Below are 14,988 nucleotides of genomic sequence, written 5' to 3'. Positions count from 1 at the left end.
ATCTTGTCAAAGTTGAGGGACGCATGGATTCCACTCAGTATCAGCAGATTCTGGAGACCAATGTCCAGGAATCAGTGACAAAGCTGAAGCTGCGCCGGGGCTGGATCTTCCAACTGTGGTGTTATGGGTCCACAGCTCGTTGAGCAAAGGCCATCCATTTTAAATAATCACCGCACCCGAGGCGGCTTCGTGAGGGGGGCGATGTTGTAGCGAGCCGCGGGGCAGTCGTCGATGTGGGCGTTTCTCACCGTGTGCACAGGTGAGGAACTGCCCACATTCGTGATTGCTCCCGTGGCTAATGCTACAGCTGTAATGGCCCCTCACGTTTTAAAAAGAAGCGCGAGTCGGTTGTGGGGGTGTGGTAAAAAAAAGGGAGATGAGGAAAGAGGACAGAGGTCAGAGGTTACAGGGAGCGAGGAAGCATGCAGTGCAAGAGAAGGAAGCAGGCGGTGCGTGAGTGTGGTGAGCGCGCGATCGAGCGCTCGTGGGCAGCTGCGAGGAAGCTGGGGGTTAGGCCGACATCCAGGCGTTTGAGTTGAGGTTGCTCCCGCTGAGTGACCAGGTAGCAGGAGTACCTAGAGGAAAGCGACGAGCCGCAGAAGGCCGTGGAAAGGCAGCGGAAGTCGGGAGGCTTGGTGGTGGAGTCCCCAATGTGTGCGTCCTGGTCATTGGTGGACATCAAGTCTCGGGGACTGGGATGAGTGCCAGACCGAAGCCAGGGATCGGGAGGTCTCCAGTCTTGCGTGTGTTGTAGGAGGGCAGCTGCAGAGAGCGTCTTGCCTGCTGCTAAGCCCATACGGGATAAGCAGGTGAGACGCATACAGAAAAGAAGCACCGGAGTTATTGTCGTTTTAAGACTGCTTCCTGATCATTTTACCTCTCGTTTTAAAGGATTTTTTTTTTCCAATGGTTTTAACCTCCACGTTTTTTCATTTTGTGGATTATTTATTGAAGAACTGCACTTTATGAACACTGTTTATTTTGTTGACTGTTTTAAATAAAAGCACTGTTGCACTTTCTACCTTCCCCTTGCTCAGTAATTTGCCTCCATTGACTAGCTCACTCGGTTACATTATCGACGGTGTTGGGTTCAAGTGCTTCCAACAGCAATGGGAGTGTGGAGCCAGAACCCACATCGTCACACCAACAAGACAACGACCCGAAACACTGCTCAAAATCCACTAAGGCATTCATGCAGAGGAACAAGTCCAACGTTCTGGAATGGCCATCTCAGTCCCCAGACCTGAATAGAATTGAAAATCTGTGGTGTGAGTTACAGAGAGCTGTCCATGCTTGGAAGCCATCAAACCTGAATGAACTCGAGATGTTTTGTAAAGAGGAATGGTCCAAAATACCTTCAACCACAATCCAGACTCTCATTGGAACCTACAGGAAGCGTTTAGAGGCTGGAATTTCTGCAAAAGGCTGATCTACTAAATATTGATTTCATTTCTTTTTTGTGGTGCCCAAATTTATGCACCTGCCTGATTTTGTTTGAACAATTATTGCACACTTTCTGTAAATCCAATAAACTTCATTTCACTTCTCAAATATCACTGTGTGTGTCTCCTATATGATAGATTTAACTGACATTTTTTATCGTAACAACCAACGATTTATACAGGAAAATAATGACTATTAACAAGGTTGCCCAAACTTTTGCATCCCACTGTATTATAAGTATATCCTATATTTTTTAAACCTTGGATTCAACACAAAAACAACATTTCGTGCGCGACGTGAAAATTTGAAGTCACGTGTTTCCGCCTACTGTGGCGCTCAACACCTTACAGTGGCTACAGCCAGATGCTCTTGAGGTATTGTGGCAAGATGTCCTCGGAATTTAATGGCTGTTTTAGGCAATTCACAACACAGCAAAGCCAAACGTTTTGTCACCATGATGATATCTTATACTGCCACCTGGTGGAATTTTATGGATTTATGTAAAGTCTTCATGCAGGTCTAAACAGTACAACGCTTGTGTAGCAGTAGCGTCCACTGGAGCACGCGTTGCCACATGTGAAGTATAAACACTGTACTCTGTATACCCTGTACACCTCAGACTGTTAACCTTCTTTATGATGATCCTGAGCATGTCTTGGGCTGGGAATTTTATGTTAGTATGGTGTGGTCAGCCGGTGAAAAGACAGTCTCAAAAACAAAGAAATTTTGGGACAGGTCAGCAGGGTTGCCCCTTTTATGCACCTCCAGACAAACTTAAAGTTTTGAAAAACTGTAAAGAAAATGTGAGACTTTGCGCTGCTCCCCAGATGGGAATTAGAAATTTGGTTTAACCTCGCTAGGACATCGCTCCATCCTGCGGTAGGCTCTGGTCTTCCAAAGCATTTGATGAGGTGCCACATGAGAGGGTGGGCATCAAACTAAGAGAAGTGGGAGTTCAGAGTGATGTTTGTAGATGGGTACAGAATTGGCTCAGACAAAGAAAGGAGAGGGTTAGGGTGTGCGGAACCTCATCAGAATTAGCTGATGTTAAGAGTGGTGACCAGCAGGGGGCAGTGCTAGGGCCGCTGCTATTTTTAGTATCTATAAATGACTTAGATAGGAATATAAGTACCATCTGGTTAAGATTGCAGATGATACCAAGATAGGTGGATTATCAGATAATCTGGAATCCACTATATTATAACAGAAGGGTTAGATAGCAGACAGGCTCGGGCAGATTGGTGGCAGATGAAATTTAATCTATCTGTCATTATGTAGTGCTCGATCTATCTATCTATCTATCTATCTATCTATCTATCTATCTATCTATCTAATTATATAGTGCTCTGTCTATTTATTATTATATAGTGCCCTATCTATTTATTATATAGTGCCTTTCATATCTATCTATCTATCTATCTATCTATCTATCTATCTATCTATCTATCTATCTATCTATCTATCTATCTATCTATCTATCTGTTATATAGTGCCTTTCATATCTATCTATCTCTATCTATCTATCTGTTATATAGCACCTTTCATATCTATCTCTCTATCGTTGTAAAGGATCATTTTCTCTGTATATATGAAAATTAGTGAAAATTATAATTGTTTTTTCTAAGTTGGACTTTTTTGAAATTTTTGTATGAGATTATAGATGCATGCTAGGGTAGTAAGTCATTTATGTCAAATACTGTCTGAATTTATGTGCAGAGTAAGAGACATGTGCTGGGGTAGCAGAGCTGAAAATTAATTCTATACATTATGTGGGAATGAGATGCACAGTTCAATGGAATTCAGCTGAAGAGAAGGAAACATGTTGACTTAATAATATGTAGATACATGTATGGGTGTGTATATGTAAGTATGTACATGTTTTCAATGTTAGAAATAGTTTCCTTTATAATATATGTTTATCTCAAGTGAAAATATTGAAATTGTATTTTTGTTACTTTATGAAATAAAGATTATTATAAAATAATAAATATATGTTATATTGTGTGTTTCACATCTGTCTGTCTGTCTGTCTATCTGTAAGAATGCAGTTTAAGAATCACAGCTGTGTGCTTCGAAGGGTTACATTCTAAGGACGTTTCCATCTGCCAATCAGAACTCAATATGCAAATTAAGCCCTGCCACTCTAATCCAAGAGGCAGGAGCCCAGCAGCCATTACAGGGGAGGGGCTGCTAGAGTTAGCATCAATTTCTGTTCACACTGTTAACTGGGCTCCAGCTTTTAAATCGTCATGGACCTGAAAAGTCCACTGTTGCTGCTTATTCTGTTCTTCTCTGGGGCAATTTATTCAGCTGAAACTAATGGTCCACAACAACTAAACGTGATCATTGATCTCTTCTTCCCTAAAGAATGCCAGGATTCCCTCCGTTTCCTTTCAAACCAAGAACCCGACCATTCGACGAGCAGTTCGTGGTTTTCTTTGTCAAAAAGCAGCCCGGACTTCACCAAGAAAACACAGACCATCATCACCAATCTAGAACTATGCAAGAAATTTATGATGAACTGGCTTGTCACCAAGGACAACCATTTGTCTGTTGGACAACTCCTAAGTGCCAGAATGGAGGAAGGCACTAATGGGAAGTTGCTGATGAGTAGGAAGTATAAGGAGGAATACCTAAAGGAGATGCAGGCTAAAAATGCGCAGGCCACTTCCCAGAACAACGGTAAGAATGGAAAAGAGACCCCACAGTGTGAGTCCACCGAATCAACCATGAAGAGTGAGCCTCCTCTAAACCAGAGGCGCACACATAGCTGGATGTGGCCTGTTATTTACGGGGTGCTCTATGCCTTCTGTGGAGGCATCGTGATTGCAGGTAGCGCCGTCTTCTTGGCCTCAAAAATCAGCCACGTCGAACTCTAGGCGATGGGTGGATGGCAAAACCTTTGGAGGGTTTAAGGCTGAACAGCACCTTAACAGCAAAGATCTGCAAAATGGAAGGTGACAAAGAGGAATATTCTGATTAAATACACGTGATGAACAAAAAACTAACGATTTAGGATTGAGGTGGAAGAAAAATTAGAAGAATGTGCCAGGAACATGAAGGTATTGTGGGGAAATGGGCAGAAAGGAGAAGAATCCACAGAATGAGCAGGAATGCCAACTAAGTAGCATCGGAAAGAAAGTTCAAGTGTCACAACCAAATGTGTCGGCTCCACCAAAGCTCCTGTACTCCTACTATAATAAGAAAGGAGAAATGGTGGAATCCAAAGAATGGACTTCACTAAGATAAAGGAGCGACCTTTACACCGAGCTGAGGCCGCCACCATGATGGGGCAACACTTGGGCTGACTGTACTGTGAGCAGCTAGGAGTGAAGTTTCTAAGACTCACTTATTTATATCATTATTATATTTTACACATGTTGGTAATCCAGGAACATAGCAAACATCAAGTGCTTACGGGATTTAATTAATTATGGATAATTGTATATTTTCAGATTTCTTGAGGTTTATTTTATTAATATTTTCCATATATTTTGCATTTCTCATATGAATGAATGAATGAATGAAAAGAAAAGAAACAGGACAGAATGACATTAATTCTGACTTCTGAGCCAATGATTCAGGCATTAGTGGTGGTGGTGTGGGAGGTGAGGTAAAACTAAAACACTTTCCAATATTTTTGTCTTTTATTTAAGGATGATTTTGCTCCACGTCTGCAGTGCCACAGACTAGGGCCGAGTCCAGGGTTGGTTCCTGCATTTGGAGAATGCTGATGGGGCAGGTTGCACTCCTCAACAATCCTAAATTGGGTTAACTAAGAGATCTGGTTCAATCCAAAACACCTGTCCACCATGTTGCACTTTATTTATGTTTTAAATATATGACTTTCTCTCTGCCTGCACCAACTAGACTGGCACTCCCACCAGGGCTGGTTCTTGCCTTGAAGCTGATGCTGCCAGGGAAGGCTCTGGTATACGGCAACTGTAAATTAGATCAAGTAAATTAATCAACACATTACATCAATCCAAAACACTGCCTACTATACATATATAATATTTTTAGTTTTCTTTAAGTACAACTTAGACGTTTAATCCCTTACACTGGTGTCCGTTCGATTGCTCATTCAGGCTCCAATATCCAGTGAACCGAAATCGGATTAGGAGGATTTACAAAGAGATGGGCTCAATCCAAAACACTGTAGCATTATATTTCTGCATATCTTTCATGCAGTAGACTGGTGTCCAGTCCAGCAGGCGGCTGCTACTGCTAGGGTAGGCTCCAGTATCCCCTAACCCTAAACCGGTTTAAGTAGTTTAGCTAAGAGTTTGGATATATTTATACTTTTTAATGTAATTATGTATGACACGGCCCCTCTTTACAATAGACTGGTGTCCAGTCCAGAGCTGGTTCTGGCCTTGAGCCTGATACTGCTGACGTAGGCTCCGACATTCAGTGATGACCCAGAGAGCAGATCAATCTAAAACAATGTCCAAAATCTTTAATGCAGTAGACTGCCATCCCATTCAGGGCTGGGTCCTGCCTTGCCCGTGATATTGCTGCTGGGGTAGGCTCCAGTATCCAGCGACCCTTTACTGGATTAATGGTAGGATCAAAGTGAATAAGAGATATTTTAATATTTAATTATTCAGGACTTGCTCCCTCATTGCACTAGACTGGTGCCAGTACATGTCCTGCCTTGCACCTAATGCTGCCGGGGTTGGCTGCAGCCCTCAGCAACTCTAAACCGGATTGAAAATATTCTTTTTCACTGTTTACTTCTTGTTTTGTGAATGAGTGTGACGGAGCCCCATGAAAGGCTGGCGCCCTTCTTGGATTGGTACATGTCTTGAACCCAAGGCCAGCCACCCCTCTTTTTATTCTGTATTATTAATTATCCAAAGCTAAAATAATTGTGGACCATAAAATAAAGAATAACCAGGCCCGTTTGACTAGGGCAGTTTATAACGACACAGATATTCAGGTACTACTGTGTATATTAAATAACAGAGATGAGCAACAATGTTCTATGAAGTGAAAGGTGACATTTTAAACTTTATTATTAAACCTGAATCCATTAATCATGTTTTACATTACTAGATGCTTTGATATGCATAGAAGATAAATAACTGCTTGTCCTTTTTATCTCCTTACACTTATTGGCAGATATTTAAACAAGACTTACTGATTAGTCCTGACCAGGTGTTAAAAATATTGCACAATTAAAAAAATATATTATTTAAATTTGACTGCAGTGGACAGATGTCCTGTCCCCAGTTGGCTCTTGTCTGTCATCAGTTGCTGCCGCTGAACTGGACTGGACTGGGGATATGAATGTGAATGGATGGGTTCAGTAAAGGGATATTCAGTGCTTAATAATAATAAAAATAATAATAATAATAATAATAATAATAATAATAATAATAATTGATTACATGAATATAGCACTTTCATAGACAGGTTTAGCACTGCTGCCAGTACAATTGATTGTAATTCAAGGGGTTCAGTAAAGGGATATTCAATATTTTAATAATAATAATAATAAAATAATAATAATAATAATAATAATAGTTAATAAATTACATTTATTGGCACTTTTCTAACCCACTCAAAGCACTTTTACATAGACAGGGTCAGCACTACTTCCTGAACACTTGATTGTAAATCTGGGCTTATTAAAAGGATATTCAGTTGTTAATAATAATAATAATAATAATAATAATAATAATAATAATGATCACATGTATATAACAGTTTCCTAACCTTCTCGAAGCACTTTACATAAACAGGATTACATTACTGCCTGAACACTTGGTTGTAATTCTGGGTTCATTAAAGAGCTATTCAGTTAATAATAATAATAATAATAATAATAATAATAATAATAATAATAATAATAATAATGGAAATTAATAATTATTGGATTTTCTGCATTTGACATAATCAGGTTTATCAAAACTGCCAGGAGACCTGGACCTAAGTCGGGGTGGGGTGGGGGTTTCAGTAATGAGATATTAATGAGAGATTAATTATTGACAATAATAATATTTCTAAAGCGCTTTTCTAAGCTACACAAAATGTTTTACGTAGGGAGGGTTAGGTTGGGTTAATTAATCAGGGGTCGTAAATCTGCGTGATGTTTGTGGGTGAACGTGCCTTGTGCTGGACTGGCATCCCATCCGGAGATGGTTCGTGCCTTGGTGTCCAACTTTAGACTCGGGTCCTTCACCTTTTTACAACTGGTTTAAAGAATAATGTATAAACTTTGTAAATCGTGCATTATGATATATTGAACTGCGAATCGGAACAATTAGGCTTGAGAATCGTATACACGGCTTAGTTAACGGACTTGTTAACAGAAAATAAGATGGCTCTGCTAGGGTACATCGTCGAAGAATCAATCAATAAAATAATCAAGTGGCATAAATTATCGGCAAAGTAGTTTCACGAGGTTTTTATATGTTATACAGAGTCAGTATACATTAGTTAGAAGTAAGTTAGTTAGTAAGTACAATGCTCTTTGAATTTTTAATATGAGCACCGATGACAGAGAAGGTTACTAAGCGCAGCAAATTGCGCACGCAGTTCTCACGTGAAGTGGGCGGAGCGGAGCGTTTGAGTTGCGCTGCCCCGAGTCAGTCAGTGAGCTCTGAACTGTTTGGAGGCTGAACTTCAGCTCGCAGTAATTTAAAGAGGCGGAGATGTACTCCACAGGTAGTTTGCAGAACATTTGATTGATATCCGTTCGGTTTTGAAGAATATTTCCTCACATCGGTAAGTCTGTCCGATTGTCGTGGTAAACAGTCAGGCATTTTTTAAAAAGTATTGCGTACTCCTCGAATTGGCTCGTTCGGCTTTGAGCAGCTGACGTTTCCTCCGTCAATGCTTCTGTCGAAATGTTATTTTTGCTACAAAACGGAGAAACTTCTCTTCGCATTTTCCTACACCGTCGCTAAATTCAAAGTTCACACTAAAGACGCACATCACATCCGTTGCCCCCAATAACTTTTTTTGCACACCAGTGTTCCCCGATGACACCCCTTCTGAGCAACTTGGGGGACCCGATTGGATGTATGCACTATGTAAGCGTTTTTATTACGTCGTGAAATTGAGTAATATTAAGGTGACGGAGCCACTAATATAGACTTAACTACTTTGAAAGGCGCTATATGAATTTTTTTTTTTTTTGGAAGTCGGTGAGTAAAAAAGTACGTTTCGCCAAATTTAATATCTCAGTATAATTTAAATGTAATTGTAACTGAAAGTGCTTACATGCATATGACGCGTGTTGGATCCGTAGGTCACCACTGCTGGATGCGCCCAGAACTCGCCTTGCGAATCTTGACAAGCTGAATCCGAGTATAAGAGTGTGTATCTAAATTGTCAGAAATGAGAACATCGATATGCTTGAACGCAAAACACACGCAGCCCGAGAAGTTCGATTTGCCCTTCTTTTAGAATCTGCCACTGCCTTTCAGTCCCGTCTTAATGCGCATGCTCCTTATCTCTCTCGCTCGCTCGCTCACTCGCTCGCCCAGTTCGGCTGCCCCGTCGTTGCTTTTCTCTTGCGTCAGACTCAGCGGGCAGGTGCCACAGCACAGGTAAGAGTGCCACTTCAGTGATCTGAGTTTTTATCTTATTAATAGAATATCATAATTCAGATGATCTTAATAGAATTCAGAATACCTTAACCGTCCTATTTCATTGTTCTGTTTTTATGGTTTCTTAACAACTACTATATCTGATAAATGTGTAGATGTTATTACTGAATAAACAAAATCAACGCCATGTGTCAATCAAAAATGTATTCGACAATTAGTATCAGACTGTTAAGAAACTCGCCGGTCTGTGGCACTATATTTAATCATTTGTATTCTTAATGCTGTTGAATGTTTTGATTTTCTTACCTTTTTTTAATATGTATTTAATAAATTCCAATATCTCAGCCGAGTTTCAATTTTCCTGGAAATTGTTGGTCAACTAATACCTAATTAATGAAAGCTGTCCCCAGCATTCTGATACGTGTGTTTTGGTGTGATGGTAATGCAGTGTGTATGCCAATGTCACCTCATGGCACTGGTGGGCGAGGGTTGATTACTGTACCATTTACATTTATTTGCTTAGCTGATACTTTTATCCAAAGACACTTAGAATAGGGATCGATATTAACGCAGTAACATCAGGCTGGGGTCTGTTTGGGAGCAAGTGTGACAGGACAAGGGTACAAAACGAGCTCAAACTAAAATATAAGTGAGTTTACAATTCACAGACTTACAAATCTTAACAGCTGTAATTACTTAAGACAGAATTTCACCTAACCAGAGAACGCTTCTTGAACACGCATTCCTCAAACGCCCTGTGCAGGTTACATACCAGGAGGGCATAAATGGTGGAGTCGGTCAGGGGTCCGTCGGGTCCATCTGGTACATCAGTGTGCATCAGAGGGTACTGGGCAGTCTCATGGTCTGGAATCCCTACAGATTTTATTTTTTTTTCTCCAGCCATCTGGAGTTTGTTTTTTCTGTCCACCCTGGCCATCGGACCTTACTTATTCTATGTTAATTTAATGTTGACTTATTTTTATTTTTTATTGTGTCTTCTGTTTTTCTATTCATTTTGTAAAGCATTTTGAGCTACATTTTTTTTTTGTATGAAAATGTGCTATATAAATAAATGGTGTTGTTGTTGCCGGAAGGACAAACGCAGCAAAGGCCCGTCGGGTGATGGTTATACCAGAATGGAAACAATGGTAGGCTGGGTCAGAGGTGAGGCCCATCTGTTGATGATTTATTCTTTACTTGAATGGCACAAATGGCAGAATATGTCCGGGTGAGGGTCATCGCATGATGCTTATTGGATATCCGAAGGGTTAGTGCAGGTCAGTGAGGCCCATAAGATGATGCTATCCTTACCAAAAGGGTAGAAAATGGCACGGTTGGTGAGTGACAAGTCACAACAGGCGTTGCTTATCCTATACCGGGAAGACACAAATGGCAGAATGGGTCAGAGGTGAGGATCATCAGGTGATGCTTATCCTGTACCAGAAGGTGAGTAAAAGGCAGAGTTGGTCAGCAATGAGGCCCACGAGATGATGCTTATTATGCACCAGGAGTATACAAGTGGCAAGGCGGGTTAAAGGTGAGGGCCATCAGTTAGATACTTTATTAATCCCAAGGGGTTATTTACATACTCCAGCAGCAGCAAACTGATAAAGAACAATATTAAATTAAAGAGTGATAATAATATTAACGTTTACCCCCCCTCCCCGGGTGGAATTGAAGAGTCGCATAGTGTGGGGTCTCCTCAGTCTGTCACTGAAGCTGCTCCTGTGTCTGGAGATGATCCTGTTCAGTGGATTCTCCATGATTGACGGGAGCCTGCTCAGCGCCCGTCGCTCTGCCACGGATGTCAAACTCTCCAGCTCCGTGCCTACAATATATTGAGCCTGCCTTCCTCATCAGTTTGTCCAGACGTGAGGCGTCTTTCTTCTTTATGCTGCTTCCCCAGCACACCTCCACGTAGAAGAGGGCGCTCGCCACAACCGCCTGATAGAACATCTGCAGCATCTTATTACAGATGTTGAAAGACGCCAGCCTTCTAAGTTAATGCTTATTCTTTACTAGAATGGCAGAATGAGTCTGAGTGAGGGTCATCAGGAAATGCTAATTGAATATCGGAAGGACACAAAGGGGAGAGCAGGTCCGAAGTGAGGCCCATGAGATGATTCTTCTCATATACCAGGGTAGAAAATGGCAGGGTTTGTGAATGACAAGTACCCACAGGCGATGCTTATCCTATACCTGGAAGACACAAATGGCAGAATGGGTCAGAAGTGAGGGACATCAGATGTTTATCCTGTACTGCAAGGTGAGTAAAAGGCAGAGTTGGTCTTCAGTGAGTCACATGAGATGATGTGTACTCCTTTTGAAGAATGAGCAAGTGACAAAGCGGGTCAGAGGGTGAGGCCCATGAGGTGATGCTTATTCTTTACTAGGATGGCAGAACATGTCCAGGTGAGGGACGTCGGGTGATTCTTATTGGATATCGGAAGGATATAAATGGGAATGCAGGTCAGAATTGAGGTCCATCAGATGATGCTTATCCTATACCAGGGTAGAAAATGGCAGGGTTGGTGAGCGACAAGTCCCAACAGGTGATGCTTACCCTATACCAGGAAGACCCAAATGGCAGAATGGCCCAGAAGTGCAGGCCATCAGATGATAATGCTTCTTTATTGGGAGGACAAAAATGGCAGAATGCATCAGGGTAGAGCAGGTCAAAGTGAGGCCCATCGGATGATGCTTATCCAAACTATACATAGAATAAAAGGCAGAGTTGATCAGTGATGAGGACCCTTAGATGCTACTCCTTCTGCGCTAGGAGGACACAAATGGCAAAATGGGTTAGCCTGAGGCCCATCAAATAATACTTGTCCTGTAATAGGGGACACAAATACAGGGGATACAGGCTAGGTCAGGGTGAGGCCATCAAATGATGCCTATCCTATATTAGAAGGTGAATAAAAGGCAGAGATGGTCCACAACGAGGCCCATTAGATGATAATGTTTCTTTATTGGGAGGACACAAATGGCAGAATGCATCAGGGTTTGGGCCATCAGGTGGTGTTTATCTTATACCAAATAGAGAATAAAAGGCAGAGTTGGTCAGTGATTAGGTCCTTCAGATGTTTATCCTGTACCAGAAGATTAATTAAAGACAGAGTTAGTCACCAATGAGGACCACTAGATGCCACTCATTCTGCACCAGGAGGACACAAATGGCAGGATGGGTCAGGGTGAGGCTTATCAGATGATGCTTATCCTGCACCAGGAGGGCACAAGTGGCTGAGCAGGTCAGAGGCGAGGCCCATTAGATGATGCTTATCCTATACCAGACAGAATAAAAGGCAGAGTTGATCAGTGATGAGGACCCTTCGATGCTACTCTTTCTGCGTTAGGAGGACACAAATGGCAAAATGGGTTAGCGTGAGGCCCATCAAATAATACTTGTCCTGTATCAGGGGACACAAATACAGGGGACACCGGGTAGGTCAGGGTGAGACCCATCGAATGATGCTTATCCTATACTAGAAGGTGAATAAAAGGCAGAGTTGGTCAGCAACGAGGCCCATGAGGTGATGCTTGTTCTGCACCTAAAAGACTCCGGTGGCAGGGAGGACCAGTGGTGAGGTCCATCTGCTGATGCTTATTCTTTACTAGGAGGGCACAAATGGCAGAATGAGTCAAGGTAAGGGACATCCGGTGATGCCTATAAGATATCGGAAGGATACAAAGGGGAGAGCAGGTCCGAATTGATGCCCATCAGATGATGATTATCCTATACCAGAAGGTTACAAATGGCAGAATGGATCATGGGTGAGGCCTTAGGGTCACACTTTTAGTATACCAGGAGGGTAGAAATTTGTAGAATGGGTTGGGGTGAAGGTTAACCGGTGACATTAGTGGTATTGACCGCTGTAAGGGCCATCAGATGAGGTTTATGGGAAGAAGGGCAAAGTCACTGGCCAATTTCAAAGTGGGCGTACTGGTTGTAGGGCTTTTCCGGTTAATCAGTGATTCCAAGCCCACCCAAATGTGAGTGTCTGAGTGGGCCCTGTGATGTCTGGGACTGTTTCTTATATGAAACCCAGTAAGATCGATGAACTGGTATGAGTGAGTTTGTGACTGTTATTTTGCTTTAGGGTGGCAGTATCCAATAAGTTTATAATTGAGGGGAAAAGGGTTCTCTGGATCCCAAGGGAGTCCCCCTATTTTAAATTTGAAATTCTGCACACGCTCTGCCCAGTAAGAAGGTGGATTTTACTTCAGGACGGGCATGAAAGCCTTTTCGGCAAGCCAAGCCGATTCATGCTGAGCAGCTTCCTCAGGAAACCGCAGAACCCGCTCGACTGATGGCTGCCGACTTGCATCCTCCTACACTTTTTTTGAACATAAACAAGTTTGGGGGGTCACATGATCAAAAGCCAGGAGAACATCAGCTGTGCTCGTCAGGCTGTCACACAAAGGGTCCTTGCGGCGGCTGCAGAGTAGCAGGCGCTTGACCGTCTGGCTGTCCGGCTGAGGCTCTGTGCGAGAGAGGAGCTCAGGTGACCATGTTGTGTTTGTGTTGTGTATTTGTGCTTTGGCTCCGTTGTTTACTTGCTGTTCACTTTGCTCTCGAAAGTTGAAAATGGCTGTTAGTCGTTTGTTTGGACGTGGCACCCTGCTTTATGTCTCCAGTGCTGGGCCTGATAGCAGCCGTCCTCCTCCTCCTTTTTAGTGTTGTCATTGTGCTATTTAAGGACACAAAGGCTCCACTGTAAGTGAAACGGTTGAAGGGGGCACAGAAGTGGCTTAGTTTGCCGCTGCCCACTGTGGTTAGCGAGGGGCTTGTTTAGGATGAGTTGGCACTTTATTCGCTTTTTGGATCAATGGATAGGAAGACTTTATTGTCACAGAGGGAAATTTGTCATCTTTTACGCCTATTTGCTTGTCTCTTCTCAAAGACCGAACGTGTTGGGTAAGCTTCCTGTTAGGGGTCAAGGTTGGCACCATGAGTTCTCATTCGATTTCCTGCAACTTCACAGCTTGGATGGCAGTTGGGACACTTTGGACGTGCACTATGGTGATAAAGTGGGTACGTTTCAGAATGATTGACTTCGCAATTTTACGGCATCCCGAGCCACAAAGTGGTACTTGGGAAGGCATTTTGTAGTTTCTTTGGATATCGTGACAGTAGTGGTTTGTAGGTTTCTGATACTAATGCTAGGGCTTCACCACAAAGATAAAACTAATAATAATAATCAAAGGGACGTGAACACATTCAGTGACAGGCTGGACTGGCCTCATAACGAAGCGGAGCTGTAGAAGAAAGGGCAGCACAGGGTCTTTTGCCCCCAACCCCACCCGAAAACCCCCCTTAGGAGACTGAGCTCCTTTTAATGTGAGAAGTGACATCCTTCACATCTTCGGCAACTCTGAGCTCTAGTGTGGTGTGCTGGGCTGGTAGCATCACTGCAGGTGAAGCCCACCAAAACAATTGGCCAATTAAAAGGGCAAGCAGTTTTGGGACACACTCTGGGCCCCCTGGAGGTTGTAGCAAAGGAGGGAATTGAAACAAAACTGAGTGCCATTATGAACAATGCTGCACAGCCTCTCTCAGACACCCCAACACTGAGGACTTTCAGCCAATGAATTATTCAGCAGTAGTATGTCAAGAAATGCGCCTGGGGGCTCCTATATACCAATAGCAATATGTGTGTGTATAGCGCCTCACTGAGACTGGGACTGACAAGTCGGACATTTTTCTTTCTTCTTAAATCTTCGTTTTGCTTAGTCATTCTGGTGTGTTTGGACCTTAGTATATTTGTGTGTGTATTTAGCTTTTTACGGAAGCTCTTTAAAGAAATGGAGAAATTTCTCCCTGGGGAAAAATACAAATTTTTTTTTTTGTATAGCCCAAAATCGCACAAGAAGTGCCACAGTGAGCTTTAACAGGCCCTGCCTTTTGACAGCCCCCCAGCCTTGACTCTCTCTAAGAAGTCAAAAAAAAAACCTTATGGGGGGAAAAAATAAAAAGAAACCTTAG

The 14,988-nt window shown here is 42.5% G+C and overlaps 1 protein-coding gene across 1 annotated transcript in view; it reads left to right on the top strand.

The window, feature by feature from the left end:
• The first annotated feature begins 13,850 nt into the window (after positions 1-13,850).
• The window catches only part of tmem71 (transmembrane protein 71), a 35,196-nt gene continuing 34,058 nt past the window's right edge, over positions 13,851-14,988 (top strand). Inside the window, exon 1 of the mRNA XM_039753987.1 lies at positions 13,851-13,920. The gene's annotated coding sequence lies outside the window, so the exon portion shown is untranslated. The remainder of the gene's footprint in view (positions 13,921-14,988) is intronic.

The sequence above is a fragment of the Polypterus senegalus genome, chromosome 5, assembly GCF_016835505.1.
Source record: "Polypterus senegalus isolate Bchr_013 chromosome 5, ASM1683550v1, whole genome shotgun sequence".
Taxonomy (NCBI): domain Eukaryota; kingdom Metazoa; phylum Chordata; class Cladistia; order Polypteriformes; family Polypteridae; genus Polypterus; species Polypterus senegalus.
Note: the sequence above shows the minus strand (reverse complement) of the source record. Positions and strands in the feature narration are given on the sequence as shown.